Below are 18,783 nucleotides of genomic sequence, written 5' to 3' on the forward strand. Positions count from 1 at the left end.
AGAAATGTGAGGTGCCGGCAATAGCCCAGGCAGCTAGCCGGCCGAAAAAGAAAAAAAAAAACTATAAATTTGGTAATTTATTTCTATGGAGGCACGAATGGATTACCTTGGCATTCTAATCGGTAAAACTTATTATTTGTTCATATTAGTGATTATCATTTGATGACTGAACAGACTTTGAATCTAACTCTCCACCTACCAATCAATATATGTGTGTCTAAGTACAGAGTATATAGCCTGTAATTTTTTGGCCATTTATTTCTGCAGAAACATGAAATGCCTGTTATACCTTGAAATTCCGACCAGTCGAAAACATTTCAATATTGATATATTACACATGACAAATCACAAGAGAATGATTTATTAGAAAACTAAACTACTGTCTAATGTCTCCATTTATGCGTGTATATATGCAGAACAGATATATGACGTCAATAAATGAATAAATAATTGTTTCTGCAGAGGGATGAAATGAGATTTTCATTATATACATGTTATACATAATGAAAAGTTAGTGAATGATTGGAATACATAAACAAGAAATTTCATATGTACATAGAAGAGGAAAAAAAATATTCTGGGTCTTTGTGCCCCATTGGAAAAACTCACATAACGCACACACCACAAATATGGAAAAATTGGTAAGTTTCAAATCATGATATTTAAAAAAAAGATGATTATAAAAATAAAATGCAATAAACCCTTATCTTAATATAGGTAATTAATGAACAACGGTCGAATTTGGTCGTTTCACTTAAGATAAAACAGTATAAATATTTACTTATTGACTTACAGGTGCATTTAGAAGGTCGGCGAGCCTCGTGTTAATGTCCTGTCCTCTCTTGGGCCGCATGAGAAGATAGATGTTTTTAACACCGGGGCATGACCTGAGTAGTTTCTCGACAAGGACTTTACCCATAAACCCCGTTCCCCCAGTTACAAATACGGATCGACCCGAAAAGAAATCAGCTACTCCCTCGTATTCACTCATATTCGGAGTATTTATTTAACTTTTTTTCTTTTTACTTTAAAAATTCCTTTACACTTAAAAGTTAACTAATTAATTTCTTTATTATATATTTATAATATATATATATANTATTATATAATATATATCACTAGCGTCTTTTTTCTATTGTTTTCCACTTTGTCATTTATTTGAGGGGGGTGTGGTGGGCTTTGATAGCCGGCGTGGGATTAGCAACGTAAAGGCCATAGCAAGTCATTTCATCCACATTTCAAGATATCTTCTTCATTCATCCGCTTTGAGAATATCTGAAACAGAAGAGAAATCGGGTTAGGCTGCCACTTTGTTGATAAAACTGTTGATATAAAACAACTTTATAAAAAAAAAAATTAAAAAATAATAATAAGGTAAAAGGATCATAGAATATATATATTTAATTTTGTTGATGAGGAAGAAATCAACAATGGCAATTAATGTGTTTGGGATCTGGTTTCTGGTCAGGTTACCTGACCAGAAACCAGATCCTAAACACATATTCAATTTTAATTCAATTTTTAATATATTCAATTAAAATGTGAAATGGTGAGGAGAGAGTTTAATAAACAGATAAATGCACACAACCGGCCAAATAATTACAAAGGGGAAAGAGAAATTTTTCATGACCCTCCCCTCTTTAATGAACCAACAGTCTTCTTCATAGAAAAGATCTACAGTTGGTTTATTCAACAATCCTATGATTCTTAGAAAAATATTTTCTTTTAAGACTGCGGGATGCTGAAAGGAAAAATCAACAAAATAACACACAGATCAGCAATGGAAATAGCGAAATGGGAAAACAAAATATAAGGTTAGAACGTATGGAAAAGACGAAGCTTCAGGTCTTTCACCTTCAAAACTGGCCAAAATGTTTCATAATTCAAATCCTTGTGTAATATTAAGAAGAAGAAAAAATAAATTTTATTTGGGGCTTTGGGCATCCTTGAATAACAAAAAAAGTACAAAATTCGGCACAATTCGTATCCAAATGAATATATAAATAAAGATTTAAATGTAATAACATAAAAAAAACGAAACGTACTAAATTAAATAAGGGGAAAATTAACAGATAATTAACCATCCTCGGCGTTAAATTGTAGGGACATGAGGTAGTCAAAAAGACGGGATTTAAAGGTGGAAAGGGTTGAGGGGCGTAGGTCATTCCAGAGGTTGATGGAACGGATGAGGAAGGAGTGACTCGGAGCCGTGGATTTGTATGAGAGGGGGTAAAGATCAGAGGGTATGAACGAATTTGTGTCTTTGTTAACAGACTATAAATATAGAAAGGGGACTGGGAAGAAATTGTTTGGTAGAGGAAGGAGCCAAGGAAGTATAGACTGCGAGAGGAGGGAGGAGGTGGTACGGCCATTTCAAACCACAATACATATTAGATTATCTTTTTGGAGAGCACTAAATATGTTCCGAAGAGAGCAGTTTATAATTTCTTTTGAGCCTGTTAACAAGCTCGCTGGTGAGTCCGCCGTAGACCAAACAGCCTTAATCGAAATGGGGAAACACAATGGAGGAAATCGGGAGTTTGGTAGCTTGGTTAGAGTTGTCTTGGGAGATTTGGGAAATGTGTGGTTTCCAGGAAAGAGTTTGATCAAGGACAATTCTTAGGTTTTTGACAGATGAATAGATTTTCGTTTGGTTGTACATGCAATGCGGAGGAAAAGGGGGATTGGTGTTTGGGATCCAAACACTACAGTCTGGGCCTTATTGATATTGAGAAAGAGTCCATTTTCAACAGCCCATAGGCTGATGGTATTTAGATCATGTTGAATTCGTGTAGTATTGATTGGACGGTCATGAGGGGAAAAATAACGATTTGAAAATTATCCGCTAAGAGGTTATTTTTGGCTATTCTTGCCAATTCTGCTGTCCTTTTTACAGACCTGAACATACAAAACTTACAAACCTGACACAAGTGACAAAATTACCCACATACAAACCACAGAAAATGGTGAGATGAGAAAACTCCTCTGACAGACAAAACGAGCGATAGTAAAACCAGAATGATCAAAAATAGCCGAAAGTCTAAAAAAGCCTGCGGTTGAGATGGGACGTTAGTGTCCGAGTGGATCGAGGACACGATAGCTCAAGTGGTAGAACAGCGGCGTATCTAGCCGAAGATCGTGGGTTCGAATCCCGCTAGTGCCATTGACTTTTTTTATCTCAACTAAAAACCTTAATTAATTGTAATATATTAATTGGTCAAGCGGACCACGAAATTAGTGAATTTAATACCCTAAAGGTTTATTCATCTCGCAGATATCACCGAAACCGTTTCATAATTTAACTTTTGTTGAGGTCCTCTGTCCTTTTAAAGGTTTCGAAAGTTTGAAGGTACGAAAAGAGCTAATTTACAATCTTAGTGAAGGGACATAACTGACCAAGTAACACACAGACCAAACACGTCTGTCAGACAAAACCAGCGAGAATGTGAAGGAAAAATGGTCGGAGTCGACCAAGCTGCAAACATTCTGGTGATTTATGCTGTCCTGTGATAGAACGGAAGGCACGTGTTTTTACAACCTGTAAAAGTATCATCACACAGACTCAAAGTATCATCACACAGACTCAAAGGCCCATAACAGGAAAAAAAAAACAACCAGCGAGAATATGAAGGACCAAGCTGAATAGTTATAACCTCGCAGATCTTAACCAAATATTTCTTCATTATACTTCTTGTGAAACATCCTGGTTAGAAGGTCATCTTAAGTCTGAAGTAGATACCCTATAAAAGGACAGGCGTGACCAAATAACATAAACAAACCCATGAGGATTTTGAAATGAAGAAACTCGTTTAAACCAACGAAAAACTGATAATAGTAAGACCAGGATGATCGGAAATGACTACAGATTCATCACCTCGCACACCTCACCAATTAAAATGCTTGTGAGACATTCTGTTAAGATCTGATGACCTTTATGTTATTCCCAAACATGAAGGGGTCGAAGAAGCGTGTTTCGAAAACCTATAAAAGGACAATATTGAACAAATAACAGACGAATCATCGAACACGATGTCAAAATAGACAGGCCAAGGACTATCACGTGTAAATAAAAGGAGTCCAGATTCTTCTGAATTTTGTTTGAAATAAACATAAAAAGATTAATAATAGAAATTTAGAAAAAACAATCCAATTAAAAGTTTTGAAATAGGTAGACTAGGCATAATGGATTTTGATTTATACAATTAGTGTCTACTACATTCTGGGTATGAAGTATGAGTAGAAGAGCATTTGTTCTGAAAAAATTTAAGCACGGAAACAAAGAAATTGTTAACCGTTTGATCTGTATAAATTAATTAACACGATATCACAGAATGCCCCAAAGTATGACTTTCCTTGATCTTCATCTGGTTACAACGTCGAAAAACCGAATTCTAAATATAAAAAAATTGATCAATTCCAAGTCGATAGCTAGGGAATTTATTTTTTATTGATTGCCCCGTGGAAAATAATATGGGAAAAAATGTGCACGTATGCACTTAGCCCGATAGAAAACACGACTGTGAAACCCTTGATCAGATCAAGGCCACTGCGGCATTTCTCTAGACTTTCTCCGCGTTCCTCCTCGTGAACTTGGCCTTTGTCGTTCGTGTGAAAATGGTCCGTTTTTTTTTCTAAACGTAATGATAAATTTAAAAAAATTCCCTCCGGGTAGTTTTACTCCACTGGGTGACGATTGTCGCGACAGAAAACCCTTTAGGTCAAAACTTGGACAGTTTTTGAAATTTTTTCTTTTTTAGAATCGTGATTTATCATTTGCTTTATTGCATCCGCTTATTTTTTGAAAATTTTAATTAATTTTAAAAAAAACTAAATCGATCTGTAGGCAAAAAAATTCATCGTTTTCAAAATACTGCAATGAAATTTGAACTGTGGCCAATGTTTTTCTTTGTAGAAATAGTAAAATCCCTTCTAGCATCCGTTTGTTTCAATCAATAACTACAACTAGAGCAAACGACCATGTTATATAACGTCCTCCACCAGCCAAGAACCCATTTTAGCAGTTTTAGTAATTATTTTGAAACTCATTGAAATAGGTCAGTATTCAATTTTTGAAAAATGAGTAAAATAAAGCTGCATTTCGAATAAAATGTACAAATAATAGAAGTAAAATAAAAAAAAATAAAAGTTTTACTAAGATGGTTTCAATTGTAATTATCGAAATATTATGGATAGTTTACGATTTTCACCCCCAAGGGATCAGAAATGATAAAAAAAAATTGAACAAATTTTAGTTTTACTGGAATATTACAAACTAATAATAGACTTTAGGCAATTGTTTCCAACTTTCCTTGGTTTGCCAAGACGCAGTGGATAGACTGAGGGTTATTTTGCCATACTGCATACATGTAAAATATAAGGGTGAAAAGACAGGTTCATCAACGCTCAGACTCTCTCAGTAAAAAAACAGTTTATATGTAAGCTTTCTTTATAACTAATTTTGCTTTATGTAAGAATGATTATTCAGAGAGCGTGAGATGCGGTCTGGTGTGACATAGGTTTTAGAAAACCATTTTCTCTATCGTGCCAACGTTTCGATCTTTATTGAGATCATCTTCAGAGCTCAAAGTGTTTGTTTTACGTGTAGGTGTGTCATTCTTGTGTGACGTGTCATTCTTGTGTGACGTGTCACTAAACACCACACATTTATGTAAGAACCTAAATATTTTTGTACAGAAGCCATTTGAAATAAGGAAACACTTTGTACTCTACCTGGTCAATATTATAGCTTAAAAATATTAGATGGAGCTTTTAAAAGATTAATCTAATCTGTTTATTATATCTAGATAAGAAGGTGTTATAAAAACCTCGAAATCTGCCCCAGTTTACAATTAATTTTTTAATTTATCGCTTTTAGAATATAAATGTTGGCAAAACGTTCAACTCTAATTTTCTCCTATAGTGCCTGATCATTTCTTTTTATTATTCTGTTAAGTAATTAACAATTTAGAAAATAAAATATTACGACATAATTTCATAAATGGTTACTATTAAAAAAAATGTAAATCAACTATGCAGATGGACAATTATCCATACAACTGTATTTTGAGCAATGTACATAGGTGTGAATGCATTTATTTGTGTGAATGTGTGTTGCAATATTCCGCATGCGCTCGGGGCTGAAATGACCAAAAAAAATGTTATTTGAAAAAAAAAGACATAAACACTATAATTATTGTTATAACATCCAATGTTGTCTTTTTTATTTTATTTTAATTTAATTTTTTACGGTTTTCTCTTAAGAAAATAATCCTCAACTTGCTTATTATTATTATTCTTTTTTTTAAGAGGGTTCGCAACAGCAGAGGTCATACAAACCCTCAGGGTGGCGATGTTTTTGAAAAAAGCCCATTTGTATGTCGGGTTCGAATCAGGGCCGCTGGATTTGAACCCGGGACCTTTACTTTACAGTGATAAGCGCCGTGTCAACGCCTATACCGTTGCGCCCCCCCCCACTTTGCTTATTATTATTAATTTTTAAGGGCGTTTTATTGTTTAACGGCTAATGTCATTCCACGCCCTAACTGATACATTTAAAACTTCTATCTTAAGTGAGTTAATTCCACGCCCTGAAGATGATCTCAATAAAGATCGAAACGTTGGCACGATAAAGAAAATGTTTTTCTTATAAACCTACATCACACCAGACTTCATCTCACGATCCCTAAATAATCATTAATTAACGGTCACTAAACAACTACAAAAAACTACATACAAAAAATACAATAACACTTCTTTTCTTTATCGTCCTTTTTTGGAGGGAGGGAGCTACGCAAAGGGAACTTCAATGAAAATATAATTAAATATTAAAAATTCAATAAAACATGATTTAAAGAAGATGGCAGCGTTGATGGGCCCGGTCGGCTGCGAAGCTCTCAGGTATCAAGAACACCGTACTCTCGGAAGATCTGACTCTTAGAAGAAGGGTCATTCTCGCCCAATTAAGGATAGGCCATGCTAGGCTGACACACGAAGATTGTGTTTGCAGTGAAAGGTTGGTCAATGTGTCTCACCTAATTGAAGGGTGCAACTCCTTGGCTTGTATAGTACTGATAGTTTTGGGTATCTAGCTTGGGTTGAGAGTGAATGTATTTATTGGAGTGAATGTGTAAGTGTGCCAATGGCGGTATATGGTGGAGAATATAGTGCTTTCCAATCCCCCCCCAATTTAAGAGTGAGTGAGAGTGTGAATGAGTTCAGATCTAGGAAATACGTTGGGTGTTGAATTGGCCTAGCTATTGACAGGACTCTAAGCTCAACCTCGCTATTGGACGGAGGCTGAGCGAGGTCTGACCCCGGACTGCCGACCCCAGGATGGGTGATTCTCGAGGCCGCCGTTTGTTTATTGAAAATTAGAAAAGCGAGAAGTGATACCTCGACTGTACACACGAGTACATATCTCTAATCTAAATATGTCACTAATTCTAGTTCAATATAAAAAATAACCTGTCTTAGCAATTTGATTGCAACATGTTAACAAAAAGGCAAACAAGGGAAATGCGACTCGGACATGGGACATTGAAAAATGGCAAAAAGGAGGGAAAATTCAAAAGGTCGGGTTGAGATGGGAAGTTGGTGTCCGAGTGGATCGAAGTCACGATAGCTCAAGTGGTAGAAGGTCGTGGGTTCGAATCCCGCTCGTGACCCTGACTTTTTTATCTCAACCAACACCTTACATTTCGATCTTTATTGAGATCATCGTCAAGGCTCAAATTGTTTTCCGTGTAGATGTGTCATTCTTGTGTGTCGTGTTGAGAGTGCCAGTGAGATATTGAGATACTACACGGAAAACAAACATTTTGAGCCCTGAAGATGATCTCAATAAAGATCGAAACGGCACGATAAAGAAAATGTTTTTCTAAAACCTACGTCATACCAGACCGCATCTCACGATCTCCGAATAATCAATGTATGTTTATTTGAGATCCTTATTCAAATATCCTTTAGATAAACGAGCCGTTATCAGTCAAACTGTAATTGCTAATAGTTCAACAGCACGATTAACACGGTTAGCCGCCGTATTCAGAGCATACGGTCTAAGTTAATTACCCGTATCCCGATCCCCTGTACCGTCCAAACCGGTTTAAGGCTAGCAGTTTTCTTTGATTCTCGGTAATGTTTTATCGCAGACATAAGGTCGCCAATGGACGTAACGAACACACACACACGCGCGCGCGTAAAAATCATAACTTGTAATTTTTAAATATGTATTTAATAACATTTAGTCACATTTTACTGTTTTTTCATCTCAATATGAGAATTTTAAGGCAATTTGTTATGCTCAAAATCATCTTTGCACATTGAATCGAAAATTTCTCAACAATGGAAACTCACGCGTATTAATGTTTATTGCTAGATATATTTCACAACGATGACAACCTTGAAGTAAAAATCAAAATACATATAAGTAAACTGTAGGGTGAGAAAAATATCTAAAAAAATAACCATTCTCTTTATTTATTGTGTGTAAGATTAATATGCGATCTCTGGGTATAATCTAATTTATACACTGAAAGACAAAAAAAAAAAAAAAACAAAAAACCGGAAATTCTTATTTTGTGTTTTCCGTGTTATACATATTCAAACTATATGTAGTATTTTTTTAGTTTTATTAATTACAAAATATTTGTAAAACAAATTAAAAGAGATCAGATATTCACGGGTTTTAATTAAATTCGAGTTTTGGCTAATTGGTAATAACAAAGGCAAAAAAATTAATGATTTGAAAGAAAATTCACAAAAACGCTGTAAAATCATTAAATAAAATCATTAAAATTTAACTATTTATTCTATCATAATTAAATCATTTTTAATAAAACTCTTGAATTTTTGATTTCATTTAATTTGGTTTGCATTAAAACAAGTAAATTGTAATTAATATAAAAACAAAAATACACATAGTATGAAATAAACAACAAAACACGAGTGTTCGTTTTTTTCGTCTTTGAATATATAGAATTTGGTTAGCGTAAGAGACTCTCGGCTCGTGGACCCCGCGGTCGTGGGTTCAATTCCCGCCGTCGCCTCTGGACTTTTTTGCACGATACCCTTCCCCCCAAAACGAATATGCATAACATATTGTCTGGGATTGGCTAATATGCATAGTTCATAAAGCCGTAAAAAAAGAAAAAATATATATAGATTTTTTTTAAATATTGTAAAAGGTGTTTTGATAGTGAAAATACCGATTGATCGAATCGTCAATGATGTGCCATCTCGTATGGCTCGTTTGTCAACATAAAATATGACTGGCTTAATCGAGATACGATTAAAAAAATCTTAGAAAGGTAAATCGCCCTAATTGTGCTTCACGATTCATTATTCGCCCATGAACCGGTTGAATGATAAAATAAACAAAATTCAAGGCGTAGCCGAATCGGCAAAATTGCATGACTTCCCGGCTCGGCGGGCAATTTGGATAATAGCGTTGAACCGTAACAAAAACTATTTATTTATTTTTTAAAATAGTTTTGTCGTTTCCTTTTATTTTAGTCTGCCCATCCCCGCGTTTTTGGTTCATCAGACGCGTTTTTGATTCTCGGCATCTTCAGTGGTGAGTTTGTGAGTTACTGTAAAGTATGGAAAATCGGCGGACCGAAATGTCGGAAACGACCACACCACATTTATATATCACACATATTGATATATAGTAAATAATTATTTCATTTACATTTTAGTGGTCAATTGACCAAGTTCCATCTTTCAATTAATTATTCTTTCCATGTAAGGTCTTGGTTGGAATAAAAAAGTCATTGTCACGAGCGGGATTCGAACCCACGACCTTCGGCTAAATACGCCGCTACTTCATAAGTCTCTGAGAACCCAATCCGATTACTCGACATTGAAAACTGGCAAAAGAGGGAAGGTTCGAACGGTTGTAGGTTGAGATGGAGAATTGGTGTCCGAGAGGATCGAAGTCACGATAGCTGAAGTGGTAGAGTAGCGGCGAATTTAGCCGAAGGTCGTGGGTTCGAATCCCGCTCGTGACACTGACTTTTTTATCTCAGCCAAGACCTTACATAGAAAGAATAATTAATTGAAATATGTAAATAATTATCAGGGGATTCTTAATCATCTATATTNACCAAAACCTTAATTCAAGATTAATTAATTGAAAAGAATTTATTTGGTCAATCGGACTACGAAGCCTAATCGATTCATAATAAATATTAACAGTATTGAATTATCTTGCGATCATAATTATTTTAAAAATGGTCGATTTAGAAGAAAAATGATCAATGAAGAACTTGAAAAGGATAATAAATTGAATACTCACTTCTTGCTATGGGGGCGTTTTTGACCTGAAAAAAATTGTCATCATTACTAAACAAATCAAATTAAATTGTGCTAATAATAAACATTAAGATATTTCTAATAACTATAAAATACATAACGTGTGGTGTTTTGTGACCGTTAGCCAATGATTATTTGGAGATCGTGAGGTGAGGTCTGGTGTGACGTAGGTGTTAGAAAAACATTTTCTTTGTCATGCCAACGTTTCGATCTTTATTGAGATCATCTTCAGGGCTCAAAATGTTTGTTTTCCATGTAGATGTCATTCCTGTGTGTCGTATTGAGAGTGCCCTGAAGATGATCTCAATAAAGATCGAAACGGCACGATAAAGAAAATGTTTTTCTAAAACCTACGTCACACCAGACCACACCTCACGATCTCCAAATAATCATTGGCTAACGGTCACTAAACACCACAAAAAAATGATAGAATTGTTGTCGTTGTGTAGGACACATTTTTGTAAATGAATCTAGAAATTTTCAATGGCAGTGTTAAATGTTGATCTATCAGAAAATCTCGAAAACTCCTCCAATTAAAAATACACAATGTTCAAATCTGCAACTTAAAAAAATGTATTTATATTTGCTTATTTTTTATTTATTTGTGTAAGTTCAATTCAATAAATACGCATATGTGCAGAATGGAGCTTATAACTTCTGAATTATAGTTGGGCAATTTGACGTCTGTCCGACGCAAAGTTTAAAAGCATTTCGGCTCTCAATGCAAGTTTTTTTAACTATGCACAATCTCATTCATCCTTAAACACATTATTTCCTATTTACATACAGTCAACTAGGATGGTGGAATACTCGATATTTTTCATCATCCGCTACGTATACTACGACCAGGAAACTATAAAGTAAGTTCGACCTCAGCAGTGAGTAAAACATTTTCAGGGGATTTTTCAGTTCTATACCCGAAGTTTTCCGTATTAGGAAGATCGACCCATTTTTCACTCACGAACATTCCGGATCAAGATATGGTCTTGAAAAAAAAAACCTTCGACCTATTCTAACATCATCAGGGTAAAACGATCTTAAATATGTCTACAGGTGGTAATTTTTTACAGGCTATCTCAAATTTCCTTCAAGACCGACTCAGTCCTAACGTTGCCAAGGAATGTAACGTTACATTTACAAGGTTGTTCAAGACCATACCTTGATCCAGTTTGTTCCTATCTGAAGTGACCGATGAACTATTTTTTCTACTTGCTTTCCAGAAATGTGCGGCTGTCATCTTAACTTTTGATTGAGGATCCTCGCGGACTCTACGTACCTGCAAAAGTGGTGGCACACGATTTTTGAGGAGAGAAATCCTTCAAGCCACCATTTATGGTCAGAATCTTTATATTTCATAATAAATCGGGATACAAATTTGAAGAGAATTAAAATATACATTTCTACATCAACGTTGATTAATTTGTTACAATGCATCCACAAACAGCAAGAGGATCGGCACAGCGGACGACGTGATCCAGAAATATTAAACTGCGGACAATTAAAATTTTGATTTTAAATATTTTACAAATATATAAAGATTATGAGCAATATGAACCTATTAGCATTATAATGCCATTCACGAAAACTCAGTCGATTTCTCGTATGTACCTACGAAGTGAAGATGATAGTCTGGTAGATTTTTAGACGTTTGTAATAATAATAATAAAGTGGGAAGTTTATGGGCCGACAAACAGCTGAGGTCATTACCAGTCCTCTGCGTGTTTTCCTTCTTTTTTCTTCTTTCGGGCGTATTTTGTTTTAAACTGGAGCAATTTGAGCGTCTCAATCTGGTTACTTACTCTGTTTAAATATATACTACGTTGATATCCTAGAATGCTAGTCTCTCGTTTGTACCTCAGGTTGTCAAATACAGAATAGAAACAAAACATACAATACGTATAAATACATCACCACAAACATAGATGTCTGGTCACATTCACTCCCCAGAGTGCTCGATATTCCTCGGGGCGGGGTTATAAACAACCCCTTACTTTCACGCTAATAAATTACTTTTACTCTCCAGACGTCATACACTCACCCCAGAGTACTCGATATTCCTCGGGGCGGGGTTGAACCCACTCCATTCGCGCTAATAACTTACTTTTACTCTCCAGACGTCACACACTCACCCCAGAGTACTCGATATTCCTCGGGGCGGGGTTGAACCCACTCCATTCACGCTAATAAATTAAATTCAGTCCAATAAATTAACACAAACACAACACTCGATGGAAACATAGAAGTCTGTTCACATTCACTCCCCCCAGAGTGCTCGATATTCCTCGGGGTGGGGTTATAAGCAATCCCTTCCTTTCACGCTAATAAATTACTTTTACTCTCCAGACGTCATACACTCACCCCAGAGTACTTGATATTTCTCGGGGCTGTGTTATTAACAACCCCTTCCTTTCACGCTAATAAATTACTTTTACTCTCCAGACGTCACACGCTCACCCCAGAGTACTCGATATTCCTCGGGGCGGGGTTATAAGCAACCCCTTCCTTTCTCGCTAATAAATTAAATTCAGTCCAATAAATTAACACAAATACAACACTCGAAGGAAACATAGAAGTCTGGTCACATTCACTCCCCCCAGAGTACTCGATATTCCTCGGGGTGGGGTTATAATCACCCCTTCCTTTCATGCTAATAAATTACATCCATTCCAATAAATGAACATAAAGTAAACACAGACAGAACACAAACACACATAAAAAACTATATACATTTAAAAATCCCTATAGCCCTGAGGTACACGAAGATGTGTGCCCGCTGCCGTGCCCGAAGACTACGCACAGGTCCGATGATATGCCAAAATATTGTCTTCATACGTCAAGCCTTTTACAATTGAAAAGGTGGTCGACCGTTATACTATCCTTGCATAACGGGCACCTACGCTTTCTGGCTATAACGTGCCCGTGCGTTATTCTTGTGTGACCTATGCGTAGTCTTGTGAGTATGGCCTTTTCTCTTTTCGAACCGTTCTCCGTGGACCAGGGACCGACTTCTTTCTTAACCAGTCACAGTTTGGCAGGGTTATATATATTTCTACGAGCCTAGCGATTTTCCCATTCTCTTTGTACAGAATTTGAAATTAATAGTTTTTAGATTTTGTTAAATTAGGCGTTTATAGATTTGCATTTAATGTATTTAATTACCTAAACCACTATATTCTCTATTTTTTTATTCTTTGAGGCTTGCTCAATTCCCAAACCAGTATAAAACCAGTTATGCCGTTACTAACAGTAAAAGTGAAAATATAAATAATGTAAATAATTACCAAGCAATGTGTACAATGCCAATTATACTTAACTTATTTATTTAGGTTTATTTATTTAAGTACATAATTTAAGCAAAACATTTTAGATGCATTTCATCAATAATATCAAATGGATGTAATTTATACAGATTTTAAAAAAGCATCGACGCAGCATGATTTCGTACTGGGGGTGTATGTAACCAGACGTTTATGTTTATGCCGGGTGGTGATATATGTATTGTATGTTTTATTCTGCAGTTGACATCTTGAGGTACAAATGAGATGCTAGCATTTTAGCATATCGACTTATTTATGTTACCAAAGCAGAGAGAGAGTAATACATCGAATGAAATGGCTGCAGGGTTAAAACATGCGTGGAAGAGAAGTAAAAACACGCACAAGGTCTGCAATGACATCAGCTCTTTTTCGGCCCTCAAATTCCCACATTATTATTATTATCACAAGGTAATTAATATTATACGATTCTACCCCTATTGTTAAATTTCTCAATAACCGACAATTATGAACCTCTTGAAACCCAAGACAAAAATAAACCTTTGGTATATTCTATGAGAACTAATTATGTAAATCATAGCCTATTAAACAGTGCATTACGATTACAAAATGATTCTCAGATTGAAGAATTTAATAATCTTAGTTTTGAATTGCATTAAAAAAATTGAACATGGTAGTTAATAAAGCGTTATAATTTGTATGTATAGACTACAAGTGCGCATTTAATATTACGTTTCAAATATGCTTTTCTGCATTTGTCTCCCCTCAGAATTAATGAACTGAATTTCTATACATGCATAATAGAATTTCACGAAAAATTTACTAAATGCCATGTTTAACGAAACTTACAATTGATTTGACTATGTTGTACCACTCACTAGAGATTTCAACGTTATTCAGTATTCTTTTTATGTAAGGTCTTGGTTGAAATGAAAAAGTTAGTGCCACGAGCGGGATTCGAACCCACGACCTTCGGCTCAGCCGCTCTTAACCACTTGAGATGTCGTGACGTACGTAGCCGAAGGTCGTGGGTTCGAATCCCGCTCTAACCACTTGATGTCACGACATCTCAAGTGATAGAGCAGCGGCGTATTTAGCGGAAGGCCGTGGGTTCGAATGCCGCTCGTGACACTGACTTTTTTTCTCTCAACCAAGACCTTTCATGGAAAGAATAATTAATTTAATTTTATATAACTTTCGTCATGTGCGATATAATTTAATTCTTCAAATTTATAATCTCGTCGTGTAACAGAATGATTCAAATTTTGAAATTTTCTCTTTGTTGCACAAGGCACGTTAATTCGATACTCTCGGACACCAACTTGCCATCTCAACCTCACCTTTCGAGAGTTTAGTGAAGTATACTTCATTTTGCTTATTACATCTATTAGGTTTCGTGGTCCGATTGTCCAAATAAATTCTTTTCAATTAATTAATTTTTAATTAAGGTTTTGGTTGAGTTAAAAAATCAGTGTCAGGATCGAAGTCACAATAGCTCAAGTGGTAGAGCAGCTGCGAATTTAGCTCAAGGTCGTGGGTTCGAATCCCGCTCGTGACACTAACTTTTTTATCTCAACCAAAATCTTAATAAAAAATTAATTAATTGAAAAGATTTTATTTTATGTATTACTTATTTTGCGCGAAGTACAATATTTACGCCTTTATTTTTGTGAACCGTTCCACCAGTTTTTATTTCTCGATACCTTTCGTGAGGGACCGTGTAAATATATTTGTGTGTTTATGTAAAATATTTTATTATTTTTTAGTTATTTTTTTGTGGGAGTTACCGACAATGGAGTCGTACCGATTTTGTTATTAAATATTTAACAAACTAACATAATAATTTCATGAAAAAATATTTAATTAAAATTAAGTATGAAACCAAATATGTTTGTAAAGTCTGGAAATTGAATTATCATCAAAAACAATTGATATTTTTTGTAAAATGGCCTCGAATAGGATTCAGGAGCTACATTTAGGTTCGAATCAAATACCCTCGAAATTCAGATTCTTTTTGAGTATTGAACCTCATCTTAGCGAATATGAACAAGCAGTTCCATTATTAAGTAAATCACAAATAGTAGGTAAGGCTAGGGAACAAACAAAAAAACGAAACATTTCGATTGTTTATTGACAAGTTTCCAACAGACCTCCAATCTGGAACCAATTTAAAAAAAGATCACTTATTTACAAATTATGAACCTGTATAAATTGTTCGGGCTATCGGGTAGGTTACGGGCAGACCTGGTCTCAAAAATTATGATGACCAGCAGCAAAACGCGTTCAGTAAAATAGTAGAGAAATGTTGGTAGTGCATAATTTTATAGGAAAACTAAATGAACCGTTTCGGAGCAATTTAGCGAACAGAAATCCGAAAACATGGCCAGAGGTCGGAAATGTCTTCCATAATCAATATTTAAAACAAAATATCACGGCAGTAAACATACCCAGATCTCAGTTAATTCATTAAACGCACACGCACACACACACGCACACACGCACGCGCACACGCACGCGCACACACACACACACACACCACACACACACACACACACACATAATCAAAGGTAAATTACGTGTTTCCTTATCAAAATTCCTATTTTCCTAGAGTTTCCATAAATTTTCAACAAATTCGTCATCGGGAAAAGGTTTTCTTCTCCAAACAACAGGGTCGCAATGGACAAAACATCCGCTTCACATCCACGATTGGATTATTGTGCCTTATGCAACAAAGACCAAATTTCAAAATTTGAATCAATCTATTACACGACGAGGTTATAAATTTGAAGAATTAAATTATATCACAACTGACGAAAGTTATACAAAATTCAATTAATTATTCTTTCCATGAATTCCAATTAGTGAACATAGTTTCACGTTAATGCTTTCAATAATATCTCGTGTCAGAGACAAACTCACCCAGATATGCGCTCTTGGTTGAGATAAAAAAAGTCAGTGTCACGAGCGGGATTCGAACCCACGACCTTCGGCTAAATACGCCGCCTACTCCAACCACTTGACGTCACGACATCTCAAGTGGTTAGCAACGGCGTGTTGAGCCGAAGGTCGTGGGTTCGAACCCCGCTCGTGATACCTTTTCATTTTAACCAAGACCTTACTTATAAAGAAGGGAAGTGATACTTCTTATTACTTATTAAATATTAATTCATTTACTTTTAGCCGTCAATTGACCAAGTTAAATCTTTCAATTAACTATTCTTTCCATGTAAGATCATGGTTGAGATAAAAAAGTCAGTGCCAAAAGCGGGATTCGAACCCACAACCTTCCGCTAAAACGCCGCTTCTCTACCACAATTTCATTTGTCGCCGAAAATCAAATAGATTATACGACATTTGAAAAATGGCAAAAAGGATCGAAAATTCAAAAAGGTGGGTTGAGATGGGAAGTTGGTGTCCGAGTGGATCGAAGTCACGATAGCTCAAGTGGTAGAGAAGCGGAAGATCTAGGGTTCGAATCTCGCTTGTGACACTGACTTTTTTATCTCAGCCAAGTCCTTACATGGAAAGAATAATTAATTGAAAGATGTAACTTGATTAATTGATCACTAAAAGTAAATAAGTTATACAAAATGTTAACCAAGCCAGAAGATGATTCAAAATTACTCGAAATCCGACCAAACGGAATTTCAAGCTGTCGAAATTCTATAATAAACCGAAAGTACAGAACCGTTTTTATGACAAATTATCCTCAATTAGTCTTGTAAAAACAGTCGAAATATAGATTAGATCCAAACCAAATGTCTTTCTTCTTGCGACCGCCATTATGCAATGTATATAAATTTGAATTGTATAATTTTCAACTTATCCAAACGGAATTTGATCAGAAATATGTAACAAACATTAGGTAAACGAAATATGGTCTTAGGTAGAAACAATCAAATTAAAATTCAACAGGAGGATGTATTAATAACAAGGTTTCCTATTGTCATCATCAATCTAGTCAAAGAAATCATTACGAAGAAAAAATAATAATACACGGGAACAATACACATTCTATATTTGTTACTCTTTTTTCCGGAAGTTTTTTTTTCAATAAAAAGAAAATGAGTTTGGTGGTTGTCTAGTTCCTGAAAAGAAAACCAAGAAATGCACATTGTATTTACACTGATGAGAACAATAATGAGCTGTATTACGGAAAACGACCAAACACAATCGAGACGATTATAAATAAAATATTTAAAAAAACAGCGAGATTAATTCCAACCCTTTTATATACCAAACCGCATGTTTTGGAAGGTCAAAACTCATTTTAAATTGAACGATCGCCCGAAGCAAATCTTAGCCTGTTAATTTTTTTAAAATAGTAAACAGGCCCTGATGATGGTGTATAAACCACCGAAAGCTCGGGACAGCCAAAAAAGTTGTTTTTGCTCCATATGACCTCTAAAGATCTCATCACCCAAAATTAATTTGCTGCAGGTCCCTAAACATCCAAAACAATTATATTTGTAATCAAATACATAAATCATAACATTTTTTTCCCAACGAATTCTCGGAAATCAGACCGATATAAGCCGGCGTCTCACAAGGGAGTATTCTAGGTCTCATCCTTTATATCATCTATACTGCTCACCTACCTGCACACCCCAATACCATCATCAACACCTACGCAGACGATACTCCAATTTTGTCCTCAACTCGAATCCTGTCCGAACTACCTCCAACACCAAAGAACCTTGAGTTTATCGAAGGCTGATGCAAAATATGGAAGACAAAACTGAATAAAGAAAAATGTACTCAGTGTACGTCTACATTGAAAAAACAATCTTGCCCTCCATTTTACATTAACAACAAAGAGTTACCGATTTCCATTTAAGTCAAATACTTAGGAGTATACCTAGACAGTACACTAACGTGGAATTCTCACACAAGACTTAAGAGACAACAGCATAACAGAAGAGTTAGACAACTACAAAGTACGAAATCCGTCTTGACCGTCAGCACTAATTAAACGTTATACAAGACTTTACCGAGACCACTTTGGACATACGGAGTTGAACCGTCGGGTTCTGCTCAGATTTTTTTAAAAATTAATTTTATTTATTAAAACTGGCCTTATTAGACCAACCATTAATTTTACAATAATATTACAGAAAGAATAAATGTGTACATTCTTATAAACCCATTGGTACAATAAAATTTACATTTCACTATTCATTATTCATTTTTAACTACA

General features: G+C 35.4%; 1 long non-coding RNA gene across 1 annotated transcript in view; it reads right to left on the minus strand.

The window, feature by feature from the left end:
• Window positions 1–1,208: 1,208 nt before the first annotated feature.
• The window catches only part of LOC106669247, a 46,015-nt gene continuing 28,440 nt past the window's right edge, over window positions 1,209–18,783 (minus strand). Inside the window, exons 2-3 of the long non-coding RNA XR_001340907.2 lie at window positions 10,295–10,319; window positions 1,209–1,275 (exon numbers count right to left, since the gene is read on the minus strand). This is a non-coding gene — a long non-coding RNA (uncharacterized LOC106669247). The remainder of the gene's footprint in view (window positions 1,276–10,294; window positions 10,320–18,783) is intronic.

This window comes from Cimex lectularius, unplaced genomic scaffold (genome assembly GCF_000648675.2).
Source record: "Cimex lectularius strain Harlan isolate CLEC.00 unplaced genomic scaffold, Clec_2.1 scaffold326, whole genome shotgun sequence".
Taxonomy (NCBI): Eukaryota; Metazoa; Arthropoda; class Insecta; order Hemiptera; family Cimicidae; genus Cimex; species Cimex lectularius.